Source organism: Takifugu rubripes, chromosome 17, assembly GCF_901000725.2.
Source record: "Takifugu rubripes chromosome 17, fTakRub1.2, whole genome shotgun sequence".
NCBI classification, from domain to species: domain Eukaryota; kingdom Metazoa; phylum Chordata; class Actinopteri; order Tetraodontiformes; family Tetraodontidae; genus Takifugu; species Takifugu rubripes.
In genome coordinates, this window is record NC_042301.1 from 2,170,668 (window position 1) to 2,194,412 (window position 23,745).

The 23,745-nt window shown below is 46.3% G+C and overlaps 1 long non-coding RNA gene across 4 annotated transcripts in view; it reads left to right on the forward strand.

Annotated features, from left to right (window-relative positions):
• LOC115253352 (uncharacterized) overlaps positions 1-23,745 on the forward strand; it is a 219,730-nt gene that overhangs the window by 109,094 nt on the left and 86,891 nt on the right. The gene's annotated exons all lie outside the window — the stretch shown is intronic.

Here is a 23,745-nt window from a genome sequence, read left to right on the forward strand (position 1 = left end):
CTCTATCTCCTGATCCCCTTCACTAGAATATCCTCACAACTCAAACAAAGTGCATTTGACTTTTGACTTCCATTTTGGCACAATCCCAGAGTCCAATATAACATAATAAATACTGACCACGCACCCCTCCCACACACGCACACACACACACACACACAGAGCATATAGAGGCAAAAGCAATAGCTCCATTTACCTTAGCAATGTAGCACTAAGATGCCCAGGGCCAAATAGCTAAATTGAAGTGACCCCGAGTCAGCTTAAGCAAACCAAAGAGCAGTGGGAAAAAGAGTGGCATGGAAGAAATAAAACTGAGGAGTGAAGCAACATGTACCTACCAAACTTCAACAGGGTGGGGCGATCAATGGCTAAACCCCGTGTAGGTTGAAGGTTTTGATGCATTCAAGCTTTCCAATTTAAAACTTAACATGTGATTTCTTCCTCTTAAGTTTGCTGTGGACAACAGTAATTAGTTCCCGTTACTATGATCGTAACTAATTGAGTGCATCTTTTACAGAAATGAGTTTATCATTTGCCAAAAGAAGCCGGTTAGTTTGGAAAAGGAAATACTCCCATTTCTATTGGTGACGAGAAGATGAGAGAAATATTGTTAATTGTTTGCAGGCCCTGTGAAAATGAGGTCAAACCTTTCTGAAACTCCTCGAAGAGGTGCACATGTCTCTTTTTCAAATGGTCAGATGTGACTGAAAACTACCACAACTGGGAGACACTGAATTTCAAAGAGAAACAAAATTTCAAAACCCGTATGATGCTACATTTGCTGCTCCTTTAAAAGATAGATAAAGAAGAGCAGCACTACCTTCCTATCAAGCTTATTTTAGCCGGAGCACTCACCTGCTGTCAGTTCCTGCAGATATGAAACGAGCTGCATCCACCTGTAGCCTGTGGATGTAATGAAGCTTAAGAGAGCAACACCTTCTCCCACGGCTCTAATACCTCTGCTTCTCTGTTTCCTGCGTTCTCTTGCCCAAGTGTATCTTTGTGGATGTCTGGACTGCATGACCCTCTCCAGGCTGTAATACATGCTGGACTATTTCAGACCATGCCCCTGTATTGGTCACCATTCATAATGGCAGCTGGTTGCCTGAGGGATGCTGGGGCCCTTTGACAGATATTAAAGGGAGGAAGTACGCCAGCAGCCAGCCTGTATGAGGAAACAAAACTGGCTACACGGCTTTGTTTGCTTAAAGGTGCATTTCAACTAAAAAGGATGGAAGAAAGGAAAGACAGTATAAATAATAAATAGCTAAGAAAGTTTTTATTCCATCAAAGATTTATTGCTTGTTTGTTCCAAATAAATCCAAAGGAAGGAAAGTAGTGAAGCAAGAAAATAAACAGCAAAAGGCCACCATCATTCATTGTTATACAGCTCCAAGAGAGCAAAAATCAAGGCAGAGAGGTGGGTGGCAAATGGGGGCAAGGCTGCAAATCCAAAGAAAGATTGATAGCAAGTAGTTAGACAAAGACAGGGAAGATGGTATTACTTTCCAGCTGAATGTTCATTTCATTAAATCAAACCAAACCCCAATAAAGGGAACACCGCTCTACTGTGGAATATCAGCGGCGGAAATGGAGGAAAGTCTTTAAAAACTTTAAAATCAGCCAACCGCCATCAATCCTTGCTAGTTCAGTTGTGTTTGTTTAGTCCCAGTTTACTACAAGCTTCCCATAAAGTTGCTTATTCACATCGAAAGCTTCGCTATTACCTGTAAAGTATTTGAAACCTAATGTTCCCCCACCTGTACAACCCCTGGTAGATTTGCACCAATTTGACACATTTTCTAATTTAACCACTCATAACGGTGCATGCTTTGGAAACTGTCACCCTGCGTGACACCCAGTCACGTCGTCATTGGTGCCTGTGAAGAGTATCACACAATCGTCTCACTTTTACCTCCTCCCCAACAAAAAACCCAACAGTGCTAATGGCTGCGACGGCATATGCTGGAGGTGCAAATAATTTAATGGCACATTGGTGGATAGATAGAAACAAATGCCAGACACCTTCCCACAGCAGAAGACACGAGGGCACCAGTCACACGCAGCATTGGGTTGTTTTAAAATATGATTACACGTTATTATGTGATATTTTTGACTGCAGACAGCGGGTGTGTGAAGAAAGAATAAGTGTGTAGTTAAAAAAAAACTTATTTTACTGGTAATGGCTGAAATGTTACAAAATAAAGCGAAGAATTAACAGGAGCAGTGAGAACAGATTTGGACTGACCTTTTATGATCCCGCCCTTGAAGAACAACTTCTGTACAATAGTGCTTACGCCTAACTCTTTTTAGAATGATCAACCCTCTCAGCTCGGAGACTTCGAAAGGTCGTCGGCTGGCTTTAACCTGCGGTGCACTTCCAGGAAGTTTAGTCTTGTTGAACCAGAGTGTTTCTGGACGCATTCCAGTGGCGTCACGCTCTGCAAGCGTTTGGCACATTCTGAGATGTATTTGCGCGCGTTCGCCGCTTCCTGGACGATAAACCTGGCAGAGCTCTGCACCCTGTTGTCAACACTCGTTTCCTTTGGTTCAGTCGTGTCCATGTTCCAACGAGTATATAAAACCACGGCTGAGGCTTAAAACATGACTTAATGATTAAAGGCTGGACCAACTGCTGGTTTGCAGGTGAAGATCCCTCACAGAGCTTTTTTTTGGATGCATCCTCTTGAAGTAGACTCGGGTTTCTTGGTAGATTTAAAAGTTTAAGCCTGATTCCCAGTTCTACCCCTTAGGCCTTGTCTTAACTCGCCCTTGTTCCCCCATGTTCACAAGGAGGGAGTGGGGGGTAGGGCTACACAGCCCTTGGAACGAGGGCAAACTAGGACCTCACTTGAAACGTAGGGGTAAAATAGACCCCAAAATAGCCCATATATGTATGTAATTAAGCCTAGTTTTCCATTTTCACAGCAACGACACTCCGCACGTGAATATTTAGCCGTCAGTTGCATTTTAAAATCTGTCGTTATAACAATGTAGTGCAGCCATAGCTAATAATCGCTACACTGATGGCAAATTCACAGCTAAAGGACTTCAGTCCAATGTCCGGAATTTCATGAACGCCTTGTCACGGATGGAAGTTGCGTCCTGTTTCCTAGGGGAATGTTTCCACCCTGTCCCATCTGTTTTGAGGGATGGGGTTAGGATGAAGAGGCAGTGCTGAAATGGGATTCACCCTTTGTGACCTACAGAGAACTGACTCAGCGATGATGCAGGAAGATGAAAACATTCATCCTGGGCGGTTGTGTCCCAGATTTTTGTTGAACTATAAAATTTATGGGGCCTATAGACAGACATAAATGTCCAAAATGAACATTTAAAAAGACCTCAAGTACCCGTGACACACTATAACATAGCAGCGATGCTTTTTCTAATCATAAGTCACCTAATTGTAGTGCAGAAATCCAAACTTTCTCTCACATGCGTCGCTTAGTTTCTCTCTCAGAGGCAGCAAATCTTCTAGAGAGGAGGCTCAAACATTTCAACAGAGAGAGAAAGTGGGGAAAACATGCCATTATGGAAGGAAATGGCTTCAGTTTTTCATTAAGAACAGGCAAATTAATTATTAACACAAAGCTTTTGTGAGTTTTCGTAGTACAAGTGTTTCTTTGTGGTCCCCGCCATGATGTTTCCATTTTGTTTTTAATTAACAAACAGTGGAGTGTTTTAAGTTTTTCCCACTCAATTATTAATATTTGGAGGAATAATCCCTTCCTTCTCTGAACGGGAAACTAACTTCGCTCGGCAGAACGATTGTAAAAATCCATCATCTTCCAACATCCGTGCTGAACCAAAGCCAAGCAAAGTTCTTTATTTTTTACTTTAAATATGCAAAACAAACTTTTTCAAATGGCCAATAACACCTACATCAGGTCTTTAGGACCAAGCTGTAACTCCAGAGAAGTCTGTCTGACATCGTCGGGGTAGATAATACGTTCTTTTCCATGAGCTCATCTTTTAGCCTAAGGTGTGTACGAGATAAACCGAAAACCACCAGAGCTCTGAATCTTCAAGTCAATTTAGGTTCGAGAACCCAGGTTTTACCTTCTGCTTGCATCTATCAGTCATTCTAATTAGGTTTTCTGGAAAAGAGCAAACACACACATACACACACACATACACACAGGTCATAGACACTGGAGAAACACCCAGAAATTGTTCAGGTGATAAACGGTTAGACTGTGAAAATTACAAGCCAGATCCATACCAAGCCCGGTGGCTAAGTGGAGATCAATAATACTTTATTGATAACTTTCATTTGTTTGTTTATTTATTTTAAACTTGTTTCTGCAGCGTCTCGGGTGTGCCGAGCGGGATGGAGGTCGGGGCTGAGGACAGGATGAAGGCGCCTGACCTTGGAAGCTGATTAAAAACAGGTGCACTGACAATCACATCAAAGTGATGGAAGCCTCGCGTGCACGTGGAGGCTCATTTTGTTGTGTGTGCGTCAATGGCTATTGATTGTTGATCATAATTTCACCACTGGGGTCCCGGGCCTCTCCATCATAACAGTCCGGCGCGGTCTGCATCGACTGGTGGGCTGTACCTTTCTTGAAGCGCCGACATGCTCTAAATACCAGAACTGATAGATGGATATTGGTAGACGAGGACGAAATAGGACAGAGGTGGGGGCAAAAAAGGGGAAATTCAGTCAACACTTCGTTTCATCTCCAGCTGATTCCAGCAGTCACGCAGTGTGGGAGCTGTAATGTTGCTCAGTCATCGTGAGAAGCGCGTGGTTTGTATTGTGGCGACTCCGCACCATCCCCGCCTTTCCCTGCATTCCAGCGACTCCTATTGACGCCTGGTGGTACTGCAGCCATGAAACAGCAGAATTCACAACCACCCCGAATTTCTTTTTTTTTTGCCTGCCACAAATGTGGCAAGGCGTCTCCTCGGTGTTGCCAAGGAAACCCAAGAACATTTTTAAACCCGCTCTATCAGTCGACCAGCATCCCTGAGGCAGTTCACAGGCATTATGGCAATTTGGTACTGTAACTGTCTGGAAGAGGAGAAAAGGGGGGGAAAAAAGGTGCACGTCACAGCTTGTGCAGACTACAACAAAATGGAGAAGACAGACAGCAAAGACCAGCAGCTAATAAAGACTGACAAGTGAGCGACTCATCGGCTGACTGCGAGAGAGACAGCTGGACAGAGCGTGAGGTATTAAGATGGGATCGGAAAGAGACAGATAGGGGAAAGAGACGGGGGTGGGGGCTTCACACAGACGGATGGAAGACAGACATGTAGTCCAACAGGCAGACGAGCAAACAGGGGGCGGCAGATGAACTGACAGAAAGACAGACACACACACACACACACACACACAGGATGACAAATAGGCAGACTAAGCGGACAAATTGAATCCGCACTCGGCAAAGTATTCCTCCACGGTCAACATACATGCAATCCTCTGGCCACCTGGTTGGATTACTTTGTAAGCTCTCTTTCTCACGACCGCGCGCACACACACATACACAGATAACAGTAGTTCCGTTCCTACATTTACACGTTTTGTTTACATGCTGGTGTTAATGAGCTCGTCGCCGGAGCCTCGGCGACGATGGCAACCGCTGCAATTATGAGGCGGTTCAACAGTTTGACCGCGGCGAGAGCGAAAGGTTCGCAAAGCTCGACGAAACAAACCCCGAGACTGTTGTGTGCATGCAGCATCTGTGTGATGAATACAGTATTTGTTGCTTTGTGACCGGAGGAATACATAACAAAAGGTCAGGCTGTCAAAGAAAGAGTACAGTTCATAAAGTCAACAGTGCTACGGAATACCAAAGATGCAATTATACCATTTGTGTGTGTGTGTGTGTGTCTAAACTGTGCACAGGTTTTGCTGCTGTTCCCCATGCAAACAAAGCGCACGCTCAAGCTCGCCGGATGGCTGCGTGATTCATTCGGCGGCCGTTGCCGCGCCGCGTGTTTACCCGAACTGTGAGCAAATCGATTAACATGCTCCACATGTAAAGGGATGGATGGCGCAGCCGAGAGGAGATGAAAGCGGAGAGGAGCCGTTAACACAGCGGCTCCTGATAAATGCATAGAGCCCTCATTATTCTCTAAATGAAAATGGATGATTCATGCATTCTCCCGCTTTCCCTCCCTTCGCTTGTCTCCTGCACCTGATAAAAATTTCAGTTTTCACCCCCCGCCGATCCCTCCTCCTCTTCCTCCTCTTCCTCCCCCCTTTTGTGCGTTTACTTCACTCACACTGTCGTGTGGCCTCCATCGTCCGGGCCTCCTTATATCTGACCGAACCCCCCTCCCCCAACTCAGACCCCCATCAATTCCTCTGTCATCGCTCGGATTTTCGTGGCTGTTTAATTCACCCAAATGACGCAAAATTGCTTTCTCGTTTGTTAAAAACGGCTTTTAGAGGTTTGGAAAAAGCCTTTCTGTCCACTCTCTCTCTCCCCTCGTGCTCCTGTTACCCATATCCAACCCACTCCCCTCCCTCTCTCCTCCCTCCTCCTCAGCTTCTCCTCCCTTCCTCCCACCCTCCATGTCATGGGGTATCATGGCTAATTAGCCAGTAGTGGATTTGGACCCTCATTAGCGTTTCAACGGGAGCGACGGATGCCTTCGTTCCTATTCCAACAGTGTACTCCTCGCTCTTCACCCCGCCACCTCAACTTTTCCTCTCCTTCCTCTTCTCCTCCTCCTCCCGTCTGAACACAGGATAAGTCGGCCCTCCGTTGGCCGCCCCGAACTTTAACTCCTTTCCTTTCTTTTTGCTTTTGAGAAGTTATGTTTCTTTTGAACAAGAAGGGACATGTGCCACTTTGTGTCTGTGCTTGATAAAGTGCCAGGAATTAATGAAAAAATCAAGAGCGTCACTTTGAAATGAGACCTACATCTTCATCTTCCAGCGTTTCCACACGCCTCATCATAAATAAGCTGCTCATTTAGCATTCTTAACATATGCGCTTAGTTCTAGTGAAGAACTTTGAAAGAAGGTCATGCAGCCTGCTCTGCACAGAACAAACCTAGGGGAGCAGGAAACCTCCAATTAAACCCTCCTCTTTGTGTTCCTCTGGACGCATCTGTGACACATTCGCCACCATTTTGTCTCCAGGTTGTATTTTGTGCCACAGCCTGTAAATGGCCTCTCCCAGCGAGGCTGCACCTGCATGAGTCAAGCTGATAATTGTGATTAATTATAGCAGCCATCTTGAGAGCGCGCAAACACGCGCTCGGAGGATACGCGCGCACCTCCCAGCAAAGATGAAGCAGTAGGTGCAGCTCTCCGCCTCCGGGCAACTTTGGCGAGTGGTTCGCCAGCACGGACGATCCTAAAACGTGCACTCAGTGCAGCTAAATGTGTGCAATTTATTTTTCCACGGTCCCTTTATTGCCGAGACAAAAGCCTCCATGTTGAGAGGCTGAAGATGCAGCAGGGGCACTGCTGTCCACCAACCACCTGCTCTTATTCTGAATATCAGGCTCCCTCGAAGGACTCGCTAACCCTAACCTTAGTTATACACCTGTTTAGGGCTGAGTTACTGGCAATGCCTCTGAATTACAGGACCTGTGGTGAAATCTGCACGTTTTCTGGAGGGCGAGAAGAAACAACGTGGCAGAAGCTCTCCGCTGGTGCAGTTTTGTTGTTGTTTTTAGGATCAGAAAACACCCGTCGTGACGTCTCGCGCTTTGTCCTCAAAAGGAGTCACTGCAGGTTCCAGAAATCCTTTTACAGCTGGTTTTTGCCTGTCAGACTTCGCAAACTACCCCCCATTGAGCCTGCATTAGTAGCTGTAGACCAGACGTAGAAGAGCACTGGAAGTAGAAGAAGAACCATAGGAAGTATAGTTTTGTAGTTCGCTTAACTGTTCCCTGGTGTCATCATGTGCTCCCTTAAGCTCTGAGGATCAAAGTGCCCCTACCTGTACGCACAGCCGTCTCACCACTGCCTCCTACTGGCCAGGCGTACGTACTACATCTTGTTGGTGTTCTGCCTGTACAGACATCAATTCAGTTAGGGAAAACCTGAAATAAACGGTGCCCAGATCCACAACCACCTCTTCTGGCTACTTTTATCATGAAGATGGACTTCCAGGAGAACATTGTCACACCCGGAGCTCTGCCGGTGGACTCGGCCGGGACAGCCTCTGAAAGGACGGGTGTGTCAGCAGCAAAGGCTTAAACACCGGGGCGGCGACTCTCCGCACCGGCACGGGAGCAGGAGCAGGAACAGGAACGCACAAGTGTGGTGTACTGAAATGGAAAGATCATGGTGTCTACAGAGGGGGGGGTGGGGGTGGTCTCAGCAGTGTGTCAGATCTGGGCTGGCTGCCAGGTGAGCGCTCTCATATGTGACTGCAGTGTTAACTTCAGTTACACAGCAGGACCTTGGCAACCCCGAGTGTGTGTGCACGTGCGCGCGTGTGCTCATCAGTGTGTATAAAGTGGTGATGGACTTTATGTGTGCCGGTGCAGAAATCGTTGCTACAGGCCAGCTGCCGTCTTCACGCCACAGGCAGGGTTTCCTCGCCGCCGCGGCTGAACTTCCTCGGACAGAAACAGCATCTCCCCTTTTTCCCACCGGTCTTCTTCTTCTCCCGGCTTCCCTTCCAGGGTCATTTTTGTGCCCCAGACGTGTTTTTCCTGCCGTCTCATTGCCTTTTCGTGGGTCTCTTCTCCTTTTCTCCCTGGTGTCCAGGCATCATTATGGTGCTCACATATATCCTGTTCTCTACATCCTAAAGCCAGCGATTATTCCCTAAAGCTATTAGTATTACCCAAAACTGCTTTGTGAAGCTTAGCTGACAACCTCGCTCTCTCTCTCTCTCTGTCTCTCTGAGTGAGAGTGTGTGTGTGTGTGTGTGTGTGTGTGTGTGTGTGTGTCCTTACACATCCTCCACAGTAAAGAATACACTTTAGTGAGGGCAATTTTGGGAATAAGCGGCCGCTTTTCCAGGCTTCGCAAGTTTTAAAGTCCAACGATTCGACTCTGCGACTCCAATAAGACACCGATGGCTTCGGCCACAGACGACGCACGCGCAGACGCACGTGAGTTCACACAGACGGCACCCACACGTGCTGGTGTGACAATCTGTTGTCATCTTCAGATCCCTTTTAGCGAGCTAGCACAGCAGAAGTTCATCACTTCTGAAGCATCCGGTTGTTGGGTTGTGTGTGTCCCCCCCCCCCCCGATGTGAAAGCTTGTGTAACATCACACTTAAGTGTTGCATATGAGCGGGCTCGTACAATTCTGTGCGCGTGTGAGCGAGAGAGAACTCCGGCTTTTGCAGTTGGATGACTTTCAAAACGTGTGCCAGTTGATGGGAGTCTGGCTCCGAAGCAAACGCCACGAGCCGGAGAGGAGATGAGGTTGCTTGGCTCGCGCACAACAAAGCATTTACATTTTACCATCATTCACGGCCTCGCAGTTTGTAAATCAGCTCCTCATCGTACGCCGGGAAGCAAATTAAAACAATTGGCAGGCAGGAGGGGGGGGAATCAAATACCATTGTTGTGGGGCATTAAGATATTAAACTTCAATAGCAGCCTGATGTGGCTCCTTTTTTTTCTTTTCTTTTTTGATTTAGTTGACTTATCAAAGAACTCGGCCATGAAAGCAACTACAAAAACATTTCAAAGTTTCGCTAATCTGCGCTGTTGAAGGAACGGAGCCGCCCTTCCTTTTAGGAGGCTTACGGCGTTCTTTAAAATAAAGAACAAAAAAAGATCCGCATCCAAAGAGGCACACGAGGAATATTTGGGCCTGTTTCCATGGTGTTCGTTTGGAGGAGATGAGACACCGGGGACTGCTAATGAAAGAAAAGTGAAAGTCTTTCATCATTTCCAGGTTATTTCCTCATAAATCCATACATTTTACAAGACTTTAGAGGGAAAATGGAGAATGGCCTTGAGGAGATGGAACCAAAGGGAAGGAGAGCGGCGCCGACCTGTTGCCTCACAGACGCCAGCATCAGAGGTTTGTGCGTTGAAGGTCGGCGTGGCTGTACATACGTTGGAGATCGGCGGCCTCGGAAACATCAAAACACCGGAAAAATAGCAAATCCTCAAGCTGCAGCGGGAGGCCGGCCCCATGTCCCAAGGACCAGCTTTAATCTTTATTGTGTCTGTTTGTACCAAACCAGCCCCCCTGATTACTGCTGCATAGTTCCGACTTCTTTTTTGGATTCGGTCCTCCTTTTGTCCGTCTAAAAACAACGCGACTGCACTCTAAATTTAATCTGGACTCTCCTGAAATGTACTTTCCAAACTTTGTCCAGGGCAGCCTTGGATCCTGATGTGGACGGTACCCCGATAACACATGCATATTTATATCTTTGATGGTTCTAATAGGATTGTCTGGGAGGGGGACCACTTTAGCTAAGTGGTCACTAATTCATTCTCCAGGCCTATAGCAGTAGATTTGTTTGCTTCCTTCAGACGCTCCGTGTAGATTCAGCCGGAGTGGCTCAGATTGTTTTAGCCAATATGTTTTTTGCACCTCGAGACAGCTTTATATATAAAACACAATTTAGGAAGCGACCATTCAGTGTGATTCAAATGCATCAGAGAGGCATGGTTTAAATGGATGGATGTTTAAGAAGGGAAGAATAGTTCTGTAGGAGATGTTTGCTTCAATGACGAGATGAAACGCACTCATTTATTTAAGGGTTAGCTCCCCCTCTTTGCTAATAGCACATCATGCTATTATTAGCGTGACATGTATTCCACTGCAGCTTTGGTCATGGTGCATTCACACTCTGTCTGGAAAATAGCCCTGAATAGTTCAAATACCCCAACGAGGTGCTGAGTTTGATTGCAAACCCGCGTTCTTGAGCTCAGCATCATTACTGAGGAATGTTCTCTCCTGTCTCCAGTGCAGCAGCATCAGGGAGGAAAGCTGATATCCAGGTCACCCAGTCAAAGGCACTGGTATGTTGATGGAGCTGAAAGTGCGAATTCCCAGTCTGATACATTAAACTGGGAAACATGAGCTCTTCTCCCCATGGCTGACTCAATAAGTCCAGAACCGTGTGCAACCACAGCATGATACAGGAGGTCGTGCCGCCCAGGTCTGAAGACTGGCAGACACAGTAATTAAGGAAGTAATAATAGAAAAAAACATTTTCAATAAACCCTCGTTATTTTGTAACTGCAAGTCACGACACACTCGTTAAATGCTTGAGTGGCAGAAAAACTTGTTACCTAGTGACAACCCTGAGCGAGACCTAAAATACAACAAATAAGGGTTTAATAAGGAGAGAGAGACAGAAAGAAAGAAAGAGAGAGAGAGGGTGGGTGATAGCCACAAAAATACCAGCTATAACATTTAACAGCTCCAATTAGAGAATAGATTTAGTCAATAAACTTTTAAGTGAGTGATTCCTGTGAGGTGCTTCAGTGATCCGAGGCGCCTTTATGAGGAGGTGCAACTATCCTCGCGTGTCGTTGCCTTTCTTTGGTGTTGTAGCAACACAAACGAGGCATTTTCTGTGATTTGGGGCATTCGCACGACAGCTGCGGACAATTGAGCCTTCACAAATAGTCGTAGACCATAAGGAGGCATAGAGGACCATTGAAAGTAGAAGAATAACAATGGGAAGTTCAGTTTTGTAGTTTAGGGTTCACTAAAGTGTGGTCAACTCACTACTGCCGCCGACTGGCCGGGTGCATGTACTACAACTATCCTCGCAACTATTTGCTTTCCATCTGTCACTTTCATGTGTTTCCTTGAGTCCAGGGCTCCACTTTTTAACCAAAACATCAGCCGCTGCTGCGAGAAAAACTAAAATAAAAAAAACATGTTCGCTTTGTGTTCACCTGTTAATTAAAAGCCGTTCTGCCTCTGAAGGTTTACACAAAAAGAAACATTTCTGATGAGGAACCGAGCGGCCGTCGCCAGCGTGAAACGCGCTCTGAACTCTTCCTCCCTCATTAACATTATCAAGTAATGAGTGAAGATGGAGGCGGCGACCTTCATCCTTCCACACATCGCCCGCCACAGCCCAGTTTCCTCCGAGCTTCTCGCCCGGGGACGTTAGAGAGTGCAGTTTTTACCTTTTCTCTCTCTCTGTCTCTTTTATATTTACCAGAGAGCACATAAAAGGCATCCAGCATGATGTGTTTATTCACTCAGTATGATTTCCCCCGACAGTCCACAGCTAGAATGCTAAGTTAATTGAATCTGGGTTTAATCCGAGCTTTTCCCCACATTCCGTCTCACCCAGTCCCTGCAGTCTTCCGACGTTTCCATCCTGAAGCCCAGCAGGGAGCTCTGAGTTTAAGTGGTGTTAAATATTAACACAGACCGAGGTATTAATTCATATTTTACTGAAAAAGTCTTTCACTCCTCTTCGAGACTCCTTTGGGAGTGAAAAAAGAGTGGGGAGAAGGAACGGAGGACCGGCGCTGCTGCAGAATTCCGGTTTTGGCTTTGATTTGATTGGTGGACGCCAGTTGTAGAGATCGTGATGTGGGAAGACGTGAAGGGAATGTATAGCTGGAGATGTTTATTTAGTAATCCGTGAGTCTACCTTAGCATTAGCATTAGCTCCTTCAGTACCCCAGTTACAAATGGGCTTTTGACATATAAACCTGTATTTTTCCAACCTTGCTTGTTCGTACGTGCTGCTGCACAACAGGAAGTAGGAGAAATTGACCGGTACTAGAAGATGTAACCAACGGAGGTCTGTGGTGGCGTGTGCGTGTGCACGTGACAGGGAGTGAGGCACTAAGACCGCTGAAGTTGAGGCTTCTCTGCAAGATATCTTGGACTCCCACCAACTTGGCGCCATCTTCGAAGTGGCTGACAGAAAACTTAGCGAGTCTATTTTTAATGAAGTTGCTTTAAGCAGGTGTGAGCAGATCGTCCCAGGCAGGAGCTTCCTGCCCAAACGCCAGTTTCTTCCTGTCAGCGTGTGATGCCGGTCCCATGCGTTGAAATTCCCAACCAGAGGTGATCACAGAGGCGTCTGCTGCAGTCTGACCGCTGCGTGTTCATGCTAGTTTTGCACCCTGACCTGACCCTCTCCCGTGTGTGAATGCTTTTATCTGCTGTGTGTTGGTCACCCCCACTCATACACCAGTGTGGATGCTTCCTGCGCTGACTGATCTTATTGATTGGCTTTTTTTCTGATTGTTTTTTTTTAGCTGTTTTTGGGACGATACAGCCTCAAAGTATCGAGATTGTCGATACCAGTCTCCGATAATCAAGGCAAAAGCAGTGCCCTTCTTGTCACATATATATACAGTATCCAGTGGGACCTCTACTTACGAAATTAATTGGTTCCGGAAGTTGCTTCGTAACCTGAAAATTAGCTAAGTAGAGACGCGTTTTCCATGTAAATGCCCTAATCCGTTCCAAGCCCCCAAAAATTCGGACTAATTTTTTTTATAAATCATAAAAATGCATCAAAACATGTAACAAATACATGTTACAATTAAATTACTGCACAATAAATGTAGGAATTCAGTGCAAGGCTTCTCCAGGAACAAAATGAACTTTATTACAGGCTAATCTTACTTTAGCCGTCATTACTAGCAACAAATGTTAACACTTGTGGCAACACCGCCATCTAATGGACAAACATACGAACACCCACAATAAATAAAAGTTAAACAAAGGCGACGCTGGGATACACACACCTGTACAGATTGACGTCCCTCCTAGCCAATGGGATGACAGGAAGATGCTAGGCGATAGCCAATGGCAGAGCAGCATGTTTGCGTTCGCTAAACTCCGCGAGCTGCGAGTAGCAGCGGTAGCGTATTTTTGCCTTTCGTATCCTGAAATTTATTTCGTAACAAGAGGAAATATTTTCCCGTTGAGACGTTTCGTAACCTGAAAATTCCACACGTAGAGGCGTTCGTAAGTAGAGGTCCCACTGTATGTGAAAAAAGTACAAGGCGGCGCTTTTATTTTGACGAGAATCCGACCGTTCGAAACGCAGCCAGACGAGAGAACAGTCGTGGAAATCTGTCCGGCTAATGCATCCGCTGTCCTGAAGGGCGTCTGCTGCAGCTCATCGCCCGCACACGTCATAATTCCGAATTTGCCGAGCGTTTATGAGAACGTGCTGACATCGACCTGAGGTGATGTCATTCCAGATGTCTCATCTTTATGGCAGAGATGAACATTTGCTGGCTGCTTCTGACAGCTTAAATCGTTCATTTTCTACTCAACATGTGCTCCCGCATGCACACTTTGCACCGATGTTCTGCACCACAACCACCCCTAGTGTGTGCATGTGTGTGTGTGCATGTGTGTGTGTCCACATATATATATTTATGCACTGACAAACTCCAACAGGCGTGTACGTTCACCTGTGTAGCACGGGCTCATGGGCAGGTTCTCACCTGATGGGTCTGTTGTGTCGGTGATGCCTTCTGATAGTTGAGCCCCACAGGACCACAAGGATAAACGGTGGCAGTTTTATTGGATCAAATAAAGATTTTTTTGGAAAAAAAAAAAAAGGATTTTTGTTTGATAGCATCTCAGTTAATAACTGTATATAAAACTCAAACGTTCCATGTGACAGCAGAGCTTTTCATTTGGAAAAGCAGCAAGAACCTTCAAAGTGGAACCAGCTCACAACGGTTGATGGTGCTGGTTAGGAGTGGGGGCTGTTCTTGAGTAACCCCCCCCCCCCCCCCCCCCCCCCCCCCCCCCCCCCCCCCGCCAGGCCTCCCAGCTTCAACCTGCTCTTCAGTAGTTTAGTTTGTGTTTAACCTGACACAGATTTAACATTCACAATGACAATGAGGTGACAGGCGATGTTTGGGCGGGGGGGGGTTGCATGACCCAGTCATGTGACCTGGCTTTCTGGCTTGGAGGATCAGATTCGAGATCAGTGGTATCACACCACACGGTGTAATCAAAACTGTCCAACGCCTTTTTTTAATCTTCTTGTGTCTCAAACAAATAAAAAATATCTCTACTAATTAAATAACCCTCATTTCTGGACCCCGCTTCACTTTTTTTCACTCGCAGAACCCTTTTCGGAATTTCAAACGCGCGACATTTTCCCGTCCTCTCCGCTATGTTTGCGCGCCACCGCTCGTATCGGAGACGTGCAAACGCGCCGTGCTTTGTTTGGGCGTCCGCCGTGCGTGAGGCTGATTGAACAGCTGTCTCTGCTGGCTGGATGTGCGGAGCCAGCAGATGGGGAACGCGGGGGTCAGTGGCACTGACACATTGCCACCAGATGAGCTTGTTGTAAGATCCATAGCACATAAAGAGGCGTGCGCACACGCGCGGGCCGCTCGCACCCTCAGCGGCGTGTAAACAGATGGAGCCGAAGCTCAAACAGCCACATCCAGCAAGAGTTGGTTGTTGCTGTGTCGTGAAGCAGGATTTTCTGTGGCTCCAAAGAGTTTCATGGTATTCGGACTTTTACCCGCTAAGAGCGTTCAACCGTCCACTTTCATTGGTTGGAAACACACATTTAAAGTAGTAATCGGTGAATTTGGGTCGAGCTGCCAGATTTCTTGTGGTTTCCAGTATCTCACATGAAAGAAGAAGAAAACAACCAACCTTTTCCCTATTAATATGAAGCAAGTTCCCCACTTTTTGTGTCCTTGTGTGAGTAAACTGAGTTTTTAAGAGTCTCTGACATTAAAATAAGTTGTGTTTGTGTACCTGTGTATGTTAAGGGCCAGATCTTTGGATCAGTGTGTCCACTATGGTGGATTAAGCATGCTGGGGTAATAAAGAAACTACCAGTAGACGAGTTAAATGCTAAAATGAGCAGAGTAATGGATTGAAAAATCAACATCAACTGTCCTCTCACTTGTAAATGCAACAAAACGTGTCTGTTGTGTCCATAATCCCCAATTAATCCAAAGGCTATTTCCAGGGAGGGTTTTCATTTCAAGGAAACGTGAAGTGGCTCAAAATTAAACGGGCGCATTTGTTGGAGGCGGCGTGAGACTCTGCATGGAACGAAAACCAGAGAAAAATGTCAGCAGAGCATTATGTCGGATCCCTGCAGCAGAGAATAACGGACGAGTGACCTTTACAAATGCGGTTTCCTCGGAAAGATCAACTTTATTAACCATTCAGAGAATATGTGACCATCAGGTAGATGAAACGTACCGCAGATTTCACGGAGCAAATGGAAATGAAAAACATCGTTTTATCAGTTTATGTTTATTCCATTCCAGTTCCAGCTCAGTGCTGATAAACACCATTTGTCCATTAGTGACTAAGCAAATATACATGCATAGCTTGGAACGCTTTCATAAACCCCGCGGCTGCACATGCGGGGATCTGGCGCCCCCTCTGGTAGGTTAAAGAAAGTGGGGGGAGCTGTCCGTGGTGCTGAGCTCCCGGAGCTCTTCCTCTTACATGAACTCCGTGGAGAAGAGGAACGCGGTCCAATTTCAAACGGATCCTGACAATTCAATCAATCCGGACATTCAGACAATTTTCCAACTTCGCACTTTTTTGAAACGGATCTGATCCTCTCAGTAATTTCACTTCTTTATCCAAAAGCATTCTGGGATCTCACACTCTCCCTTGAGCACAGTCGGTGGCATCGGCACAGCCAAGACGAGACTAGGAATGGTTATTTTTTTGGCCATTTCCTTGAGACTGTAAACCTGTGAGGGGAGAACATCCATTTAAAAAAGCAATGGCTTGGAAAAGAGTAAGAATATGCACGTTTGGAGAATCATTCATCTTTGTTCAGTCACAACTGGTTGTTGCACTCCTCCCCCAAGTTGGGGCGACGCAGTCGTCAAGAGTCAAAGCGAACATCTTGCGTCCCAAATAGGGCGGCGAAATTTGGAAGTGACCAGCAGCAGGACAAGGCAGCAACATGTTGTCATGCACAAATGACCTGGAGGGTTCGTGCTTGCAGTGAAAAACATCAGCTTTGATACAACGTGTTGTGTTGTTAGACTAAGAAGAGCAGTCAGCCGTGCCTGGTGATGGCGCGTGAACACTCCCGTCGCCGACCAGTCAGGTTGTGTGAAGACCTCAAGACTGCCGACGAGATGACAGAAAGTCGCGTAGAGCGAACAGCACAGCGACCCGATGAAATCGTGTAGTGTGAACAAGTCATTAGGTTGCTCACTGAATTGATTTATAAGTGTGTGTGTGTGTGTGTGTGTATAGTCAGTAGTATTGCGATGTTACTACCCTGAGCTAATGTTGTAAGATCTTGGAGCTGTCTCTTGCTCGTTGTTTAAAGAAGACGACAGATGAAATATAGTATGATCACATGATGTCTGGACGTCCTGAGCGTGGAGGCCCCTGGGGGATGGGGGGGGGGGGGGGATCTCTGTGTGTCACATAATTTTCCAACTAGGCTCTATTAAGCTGTGATTTTGAGTGTCACTGGGAGCCATTTGTTGCTGACTATATCATGAATTGAGATTCTTCTGGACTGAAAAGCATACATAAACACACACACACACACACACTCATCCTTGTACTTCGACCTTTGTGAGGACTTTCATAGGTATTATTCATTCCTCAGCTCCTGACCTAAACCATAACCATCCCAACAAACCCTCAGCACAAACCCTGACTCTCATCCTAACCCAAAGCCAGTTCTAACACGCAATTTTAAAACCCTTAAACCCTCAAATGAACCAGCCAAAATGTCCTCACTTTGCTAGTAGAATGAGTGGTTTGGTAGTCAGTATGTAGCAAGTGCAAGAACACACACACACAGTAGGCCAACAGACACAATAACGAAAGCTTCGGGCTTGCTTTCGTAAAGGCCATGGCCCAAAGTTACCCCTTCGGCATGGAATGAATAATGGATAAATACACACCGGGTTCCATCAAATAATAACAGAGTAGTCAGATGCAGCCAAGCACAGAACTATCCACCAACCCCTACACACACACACACCCCCCCAGCAGTGAGCCCCCTGCCATGTGGGGAGGTTTAAGGCAGGGTAGTATAATTCTGCTTCTGGAGCATTATTTAATCACTAGCTAGATGTCTGGGTGGGAGATGGTGAAAAACAACATAAAGGCCAAGTTTATCCAAATGTAAATCAACAAAAGCAAACAAGCGGAAGGTTCCCTACATAGGAAAGTAGAAAAGTAGGAAAGAGGAAGTTAACGTCCCCTTTTGTCATCTCAGGAAGAGATCAAGAAAACACGTTCTCCTTTACAAACCCACGTTTGAGTATCGCGTAAACGCCGCTTTCACTGCTCCTGGCAAATGCAACTCACATATGGTTGATGTCGATTATGCATGATGCGTTTCCCCCAGACTGTGCATGTTGGTAAGGAAAATGCACCGTTGACGGTTTGCTAGCCACGGGCTAACACGTTGGTACCTCTGCTGTCCTGATTTCTTGATGTTAAAGAGGCAGCGGATAAATATTTCAGGATATTCAGCTGCTGTGTGACTCCGCGTCTGTCTGTGGAAAACGATATTCTCTTTAACCCACCTAATTGCTTTATCTCGTTTTACTGGTCACTCGATGTGCGTCTTGTCGTCATGAATAGAATTTTTGTGCTTTGGCAGGAAATAAAGAAACAGAAACTTGTAAAATTGAGCGATAAAGTCCATTTTATTGGCCCAAAGAGGCCATCCATGGCTGGGCAGGCACATGTGATGCTGTAAAGTAGCCTGGTACTGGGACCAGTTGCTCAGTCAGTGAAGGGAGGGGGGCCAAGCCCAGAAGCTGCAGCCCAGCCGCGGGTCAGTCTGCTCCAAAATCGCCCACTGATCTCCACCCAATTAGTATGGAGTTCCATCTGCTGCCTCGAGTCTCCAATGCACGCGCGCGTGTGCACACAGATAGCGGCAGAACAACACAAACACACGTGCACTCCACTTCCATTACCCATAACAATTGCTCAGTGACAAGATAAGTGATAGCCTCATCCAGCCTCCTGCCAATTATAGCCTAATGTGAAAGAGACTGATTCAGTATTACTCTCACACTATATGGAGGATAAGACTCTGTGTGTGTGTGTGTGTGTGTGTGTGTGTGTGTGTGTGTGTGTGTGTGTGTGTGTGTGAATTGTAGAGAGCTTTCTCTCTCTTTGCTGCTAAAACCATCTGTGTCTCAGTCCAGACAGAATTCCTACCTTTCGTTCATGAACCAGGCTGGATTTTTCCATCTTGTTCCCAGTCTCTCCATCAATCAGCCATTCACAGACCACATCCCCTCCAACATAGTGGAAAAGTTTCCCTGTGCAGTTTGGAATGTCCAAGAGAAAATCAAATACCGGTGATGTGAGATGAAAAGAATAAAAAGGAATATTTGATTCTCCCTGTTCCACACATCATCATATATGAACGGGACATCCATGTTGGACATCTTGATTGCCATTATTACCATTTTATCTGCAACAAGTCACACCAAAAGTCAAATCATGACTTGGAGCATCTACATGGAGCTGATCGATGTGGAAGACTTGGACTGTAGGTGGGCGGAGTCAACAGGTAGACGGACAGACAGACAGACGGACAGAAAGAGGCACAGACAGCAGTGGGTGAAATCAAAAGTCACAAATGCACCAGCCAAATTAGCACCTAGCTTTGACAGAAAAGACACTCGGAGAGTATCAGCACCACTTCCTCCACACAGAGCTGCAGGAGGTCTCATGTGCCCGGTCCTCCATCCCCACGTGCTCCCTTTTTCGCCCTCCACTGCCTGAGCACGCGGGGGTGACGGGGGCAGAGCTGGTGCTGGCAGGGTGGGTCACGGCCTTCTCCCCTGGAGCGGCTGTTGGGGGCTTTGGCCTGAGAGGGAGGGTGAGGGTGGGTTACTGGCCTGCACGATGCTCGCCGGGGGAGGGGGGGTGCGTGCTGTCCCCGTACAACAAGCTCTGCTTGTTCACACAGGCTCTCACACACCCACGGAGGGTATGAAAGTACTTAGAGGAGGTGGGTATTTATGCACTTATCTTGGATTTTACACAGCTAAAAAATAAAGAGGAACAGGTGGTGGTCACAGTGTGGCTCCAGCTCAGGCACACTTCTCAACGTGTCCAGTTAGGAAACTAAAGGGATTGGGAGTCAGTTTCACCTGCTGTTGTACAAATGAAACAGACGGGAGAGGCAATTAGTGAGAAAACTCCGATTCAGCGAGAGTTTGGCAGGCGGAGGCCACAGACTGTCTCCTCGTCTTGTGTTTTTGCCCCGTTTACGAAGGGCTGCCCCGAGCTCCCCGCCGCTAGCTAGAGCTAGCCTGGCTGCGTTGAGCTACCAGGATTGAGATGGTTGCTGCGGTCTCCCAGGAGACCATCTGTCATCTCTTCGAGAACATGCCCAGACGTCCCATGTGCATGCCGGCCTGTCGGGGGTCAAGGTCAAGGTCAAACACGCACTTAGCCAAATCATGAGCAGCAGTGAGGAAAATTCCGAGTTTGATTCAGGCTTTGATTTTGTCACTCATTTAGAGTTTGATTCCTAGACTTGTTTTCCCATGGAGAGAAGATTTGTGTCTCTAAATAAAAAAGAAAATTATTATTATTATTATTTAATAACTGGCCTAGAATGTGTGATTTCAATGTTCCCTTTCATTTGGTAAACTGCGTTTATTTCTAATTGGTTGGCATTAATTGGTGCAAATCTCTTTTCAGTTTGATTTCCAGAAAAGTGTTTACAGTTTTCCCTTTATTTGCATAAAAAAGCAGTGGATGCGGGAAAGAGTCAAGCTTAAAACTTTGAATTGACGCTAGAGATCTCTGATGTATTAATTAATTTATCCAGTAGGATGATGAAAAAGCCCTGCCGGCTGAAGGATCTTTCTCAGGTTCCATCTACTTACTCACTTTATTTCTGATATTGTTTAAAAAGTCTGAACACACTGATGTGCGCAAACCAAAACAAAACCAAGGAGCTTCGTGTGAAGATGCTTTCATTGATTTCAAGTGTAATTTTTCAGTCCTGTAAGCTTCAAACTTGGGGCTGACGATCGATTTGGGCCTTTCTTCTTTCTCCGTAGATGTGATCAGTCCAGCGGACCCACATCACATCGTGTCATCATGTTCTGATGTGGGAACCACTCAAACCAAAAGACACAATCATTTCCTTCACATGAAGCTTTATTATAGAAGGTTTTCAGATTTGGCAGAGGCTCAGCGCAGTGATTCAACTAACTGGGAGGTAAACAAGAAAAAAGCAAGGACGGCCTTTGATGGGACTAAACAACATGAAGCACTCAAGGTTTTTTTGTTTTTCATCATCTCTTTTTTCCCCCTGCCTTCTCATCCGCTCCACCTTCTCTAACGGTATCAATTTAACACAAAATGTGGAGAGCTTTGCTGAAGGCCGCGTCTCAAACTTACCAAACTTACCAAGTGGAACATCCTGCAGGAGCCATAAGTCCACACATGTGCGTTCTGTGGATGGCCGCAGGTCAAAGGTCAGCGAAACCATCCCATTAGAAGTACTGAGAACAGTAAAGAGCAGCCTAATTATGTATAATAGCAATTTAAGTGTGAATATTATTTCATTTTTTTCACTTCGGTCATGAGCCGTTAAATTGTGATCACCGTGTCATTCGGTGATAATCCAGGGTGTGTGTGTGTGTGTGTGTGGGGGGGGGGGGGGGCGTCTGAGACTTTTGCTGCCCGAGGCCCCCACCTAAGGATGCAGAGGGTGGGAGTCGCTCTCCATAATGGAGGACTTTCCCGGGCTGTCGAGCCTGTTCTGGACCCCCCCCCCCCCCCCCCCCCCTCTTCTCCAGATGGAAGGAATGGTTTGTAGTGGCTGAGGGTGTTGGGGGATAGATACGGAGTTTCAAAGTTCGTATAAAGTAGGGAGCAAAGCGTCAGCCTGAGCAGCTTCACGTCAGCAGGAGTGACCGGAGGCAGATAAGGAAAAAGGGAAGCTAGAAGTTCAAGAATAAACTGCCCCTCGCTCACTCAGCATCACCCTGGAAGATCGGCCTCTACGAGCCTCCTGCTGAGGATTCCTCAACATCAGAAGGGATCTAATCCCTCCCAAAGGTGTCGGATTCATAGTCTCAACAGACGAGACTGACGGCAGAATGACGATTTTCCTGCTAATTTCCTCCATCCCGGCTCAATGATTTGATCTTTTAGTTCTAATTTGATAACTTTAGCGCTGGTGGTTCCCCTGTGGCCGGAGTCCCTGCACTTGTCTTTAAAATATGAGTGTTTAATTGCTACCACGACGCCAAACAGCCCTCCTGACTTTGTGATTTTCGAACGGTTTATCGAGCGAAAAAAAGAAACAGAAGAGAATTTAATCGAGCATCTCTACAGATTTGCTTTTATCAGATTTAGGCTTTCACGATGTTACCACGGAGACGCCAGTTTGTCTTTGGCTTTTTAATATGTTGAGTCGGAATATGTTAGACTCAAAGGAGTGTTGTATAATTCATTCTTTTTTTTTAATTAGAAGAGAATGTTTGTCTAAAATTGCATCTTTCCTATTAGATTCTACCCAGATGAGGATATTTTTGAGATTTCACCACAACATTGTTCTGGTCACTCTCTGGTTGGAGTTCCAACACCAGTTTTAGACAGTGGTGTGATGGTGTGTGTGTCAGAAACTCCCTGTTGTAAATATCTAGCGGAACGTTGTATGAATTAGGAGCCTTTATCATGACACCAGGTCTTTATCTCTGAGCAGCTTCCATTTCCGTGGATCATCTCCAACACGTTTCCACAGCCTCACCGGAGCAACCTGAGTTTTAAATCGGGTCGGACATGATTTGGAAAGACTCGTGTCCGTCGATCCCGGGTCTCATTCCAGGAGAGCATGTTTTACCCTCTGATGGTCTGTTTTAGGTTCTTCCTAATACATTTAGCTGCCAATCGGCATCTGCTATGAGGGTAACAAACTAGCTCGATGATTAATGGTCCCCACGCTACGTATTCCACCGGCGTATAAAGACATTCAGAAAGGAATAACCTCCATCAATTTTGTTGCTTTGTTTTGACAGTCTCTCGGACCATTCCCCTCCATCGCACGCAGACAAACTCGGCTAACACGAAGCGCCGCAGCTTCATCCTCCATCTGTACCTTAGCGTTAATGTTCCTCTTTGTTTTATCAAGGTGAAGCCGCGCTCATGACAGAATCACGAGACGGTGAGGCAACGAGGGGAGTCTCCATAATTTATGGAGGTTTGGGATTAATTGTGGATGCCGGAATGGGAGGGATGGATGCTTGGCTGAGTGGATGAGAATAAGGAGGACATGTGTGCTGGGGCTTGACGGCTGTCTCCGGGCATCCGTGTGCGTCCCGTCGGAAACAGCAAAGTCGTGGTTTTCCCGTGCTGAAAAGCGTGCCAGAGATTTGAGTTGGGAGTCCATCAGCAGTTCCTGTTTCCAGCATCTGTAATAAATCAAACCTGCTTTAGTTGATGTGAAGCCAAATGGCTGCTGAACCCCCACAACACAATCATCTGAGCCGATTCATTATTGAATATAATCCAGATCTGGAGTGTTGAACATTCTGCTTCCGGGCTGGTGTCTGTGACCCTGTTTCACTGCTCACGATGCTGTGCGCCGCCTGCTTGTGAGCGCCGCGGCTGGAGTTCAGCCTGAACACGTTTCCTCGGGGCGTCCTCTGTAAATACAGTTTGTGAAATACTTCAAAACCAATTTCGACTCACAAAATGCAATCACGCAATAATCACACTTCACATTTGGGAAGTCTTTGGACCGCTCTCTCGCCGCTGAAGCTTAGTGAGTTCCCTTCATTGTTCGGGAATAAATGCAGTGCAACTCCAGGCAATTTAATATTGTAAGGGTAGAAAATGTGAGGAAAGGTGACTGTAGTGGTGGAATAATAACCAAGGAGCATTACAATAA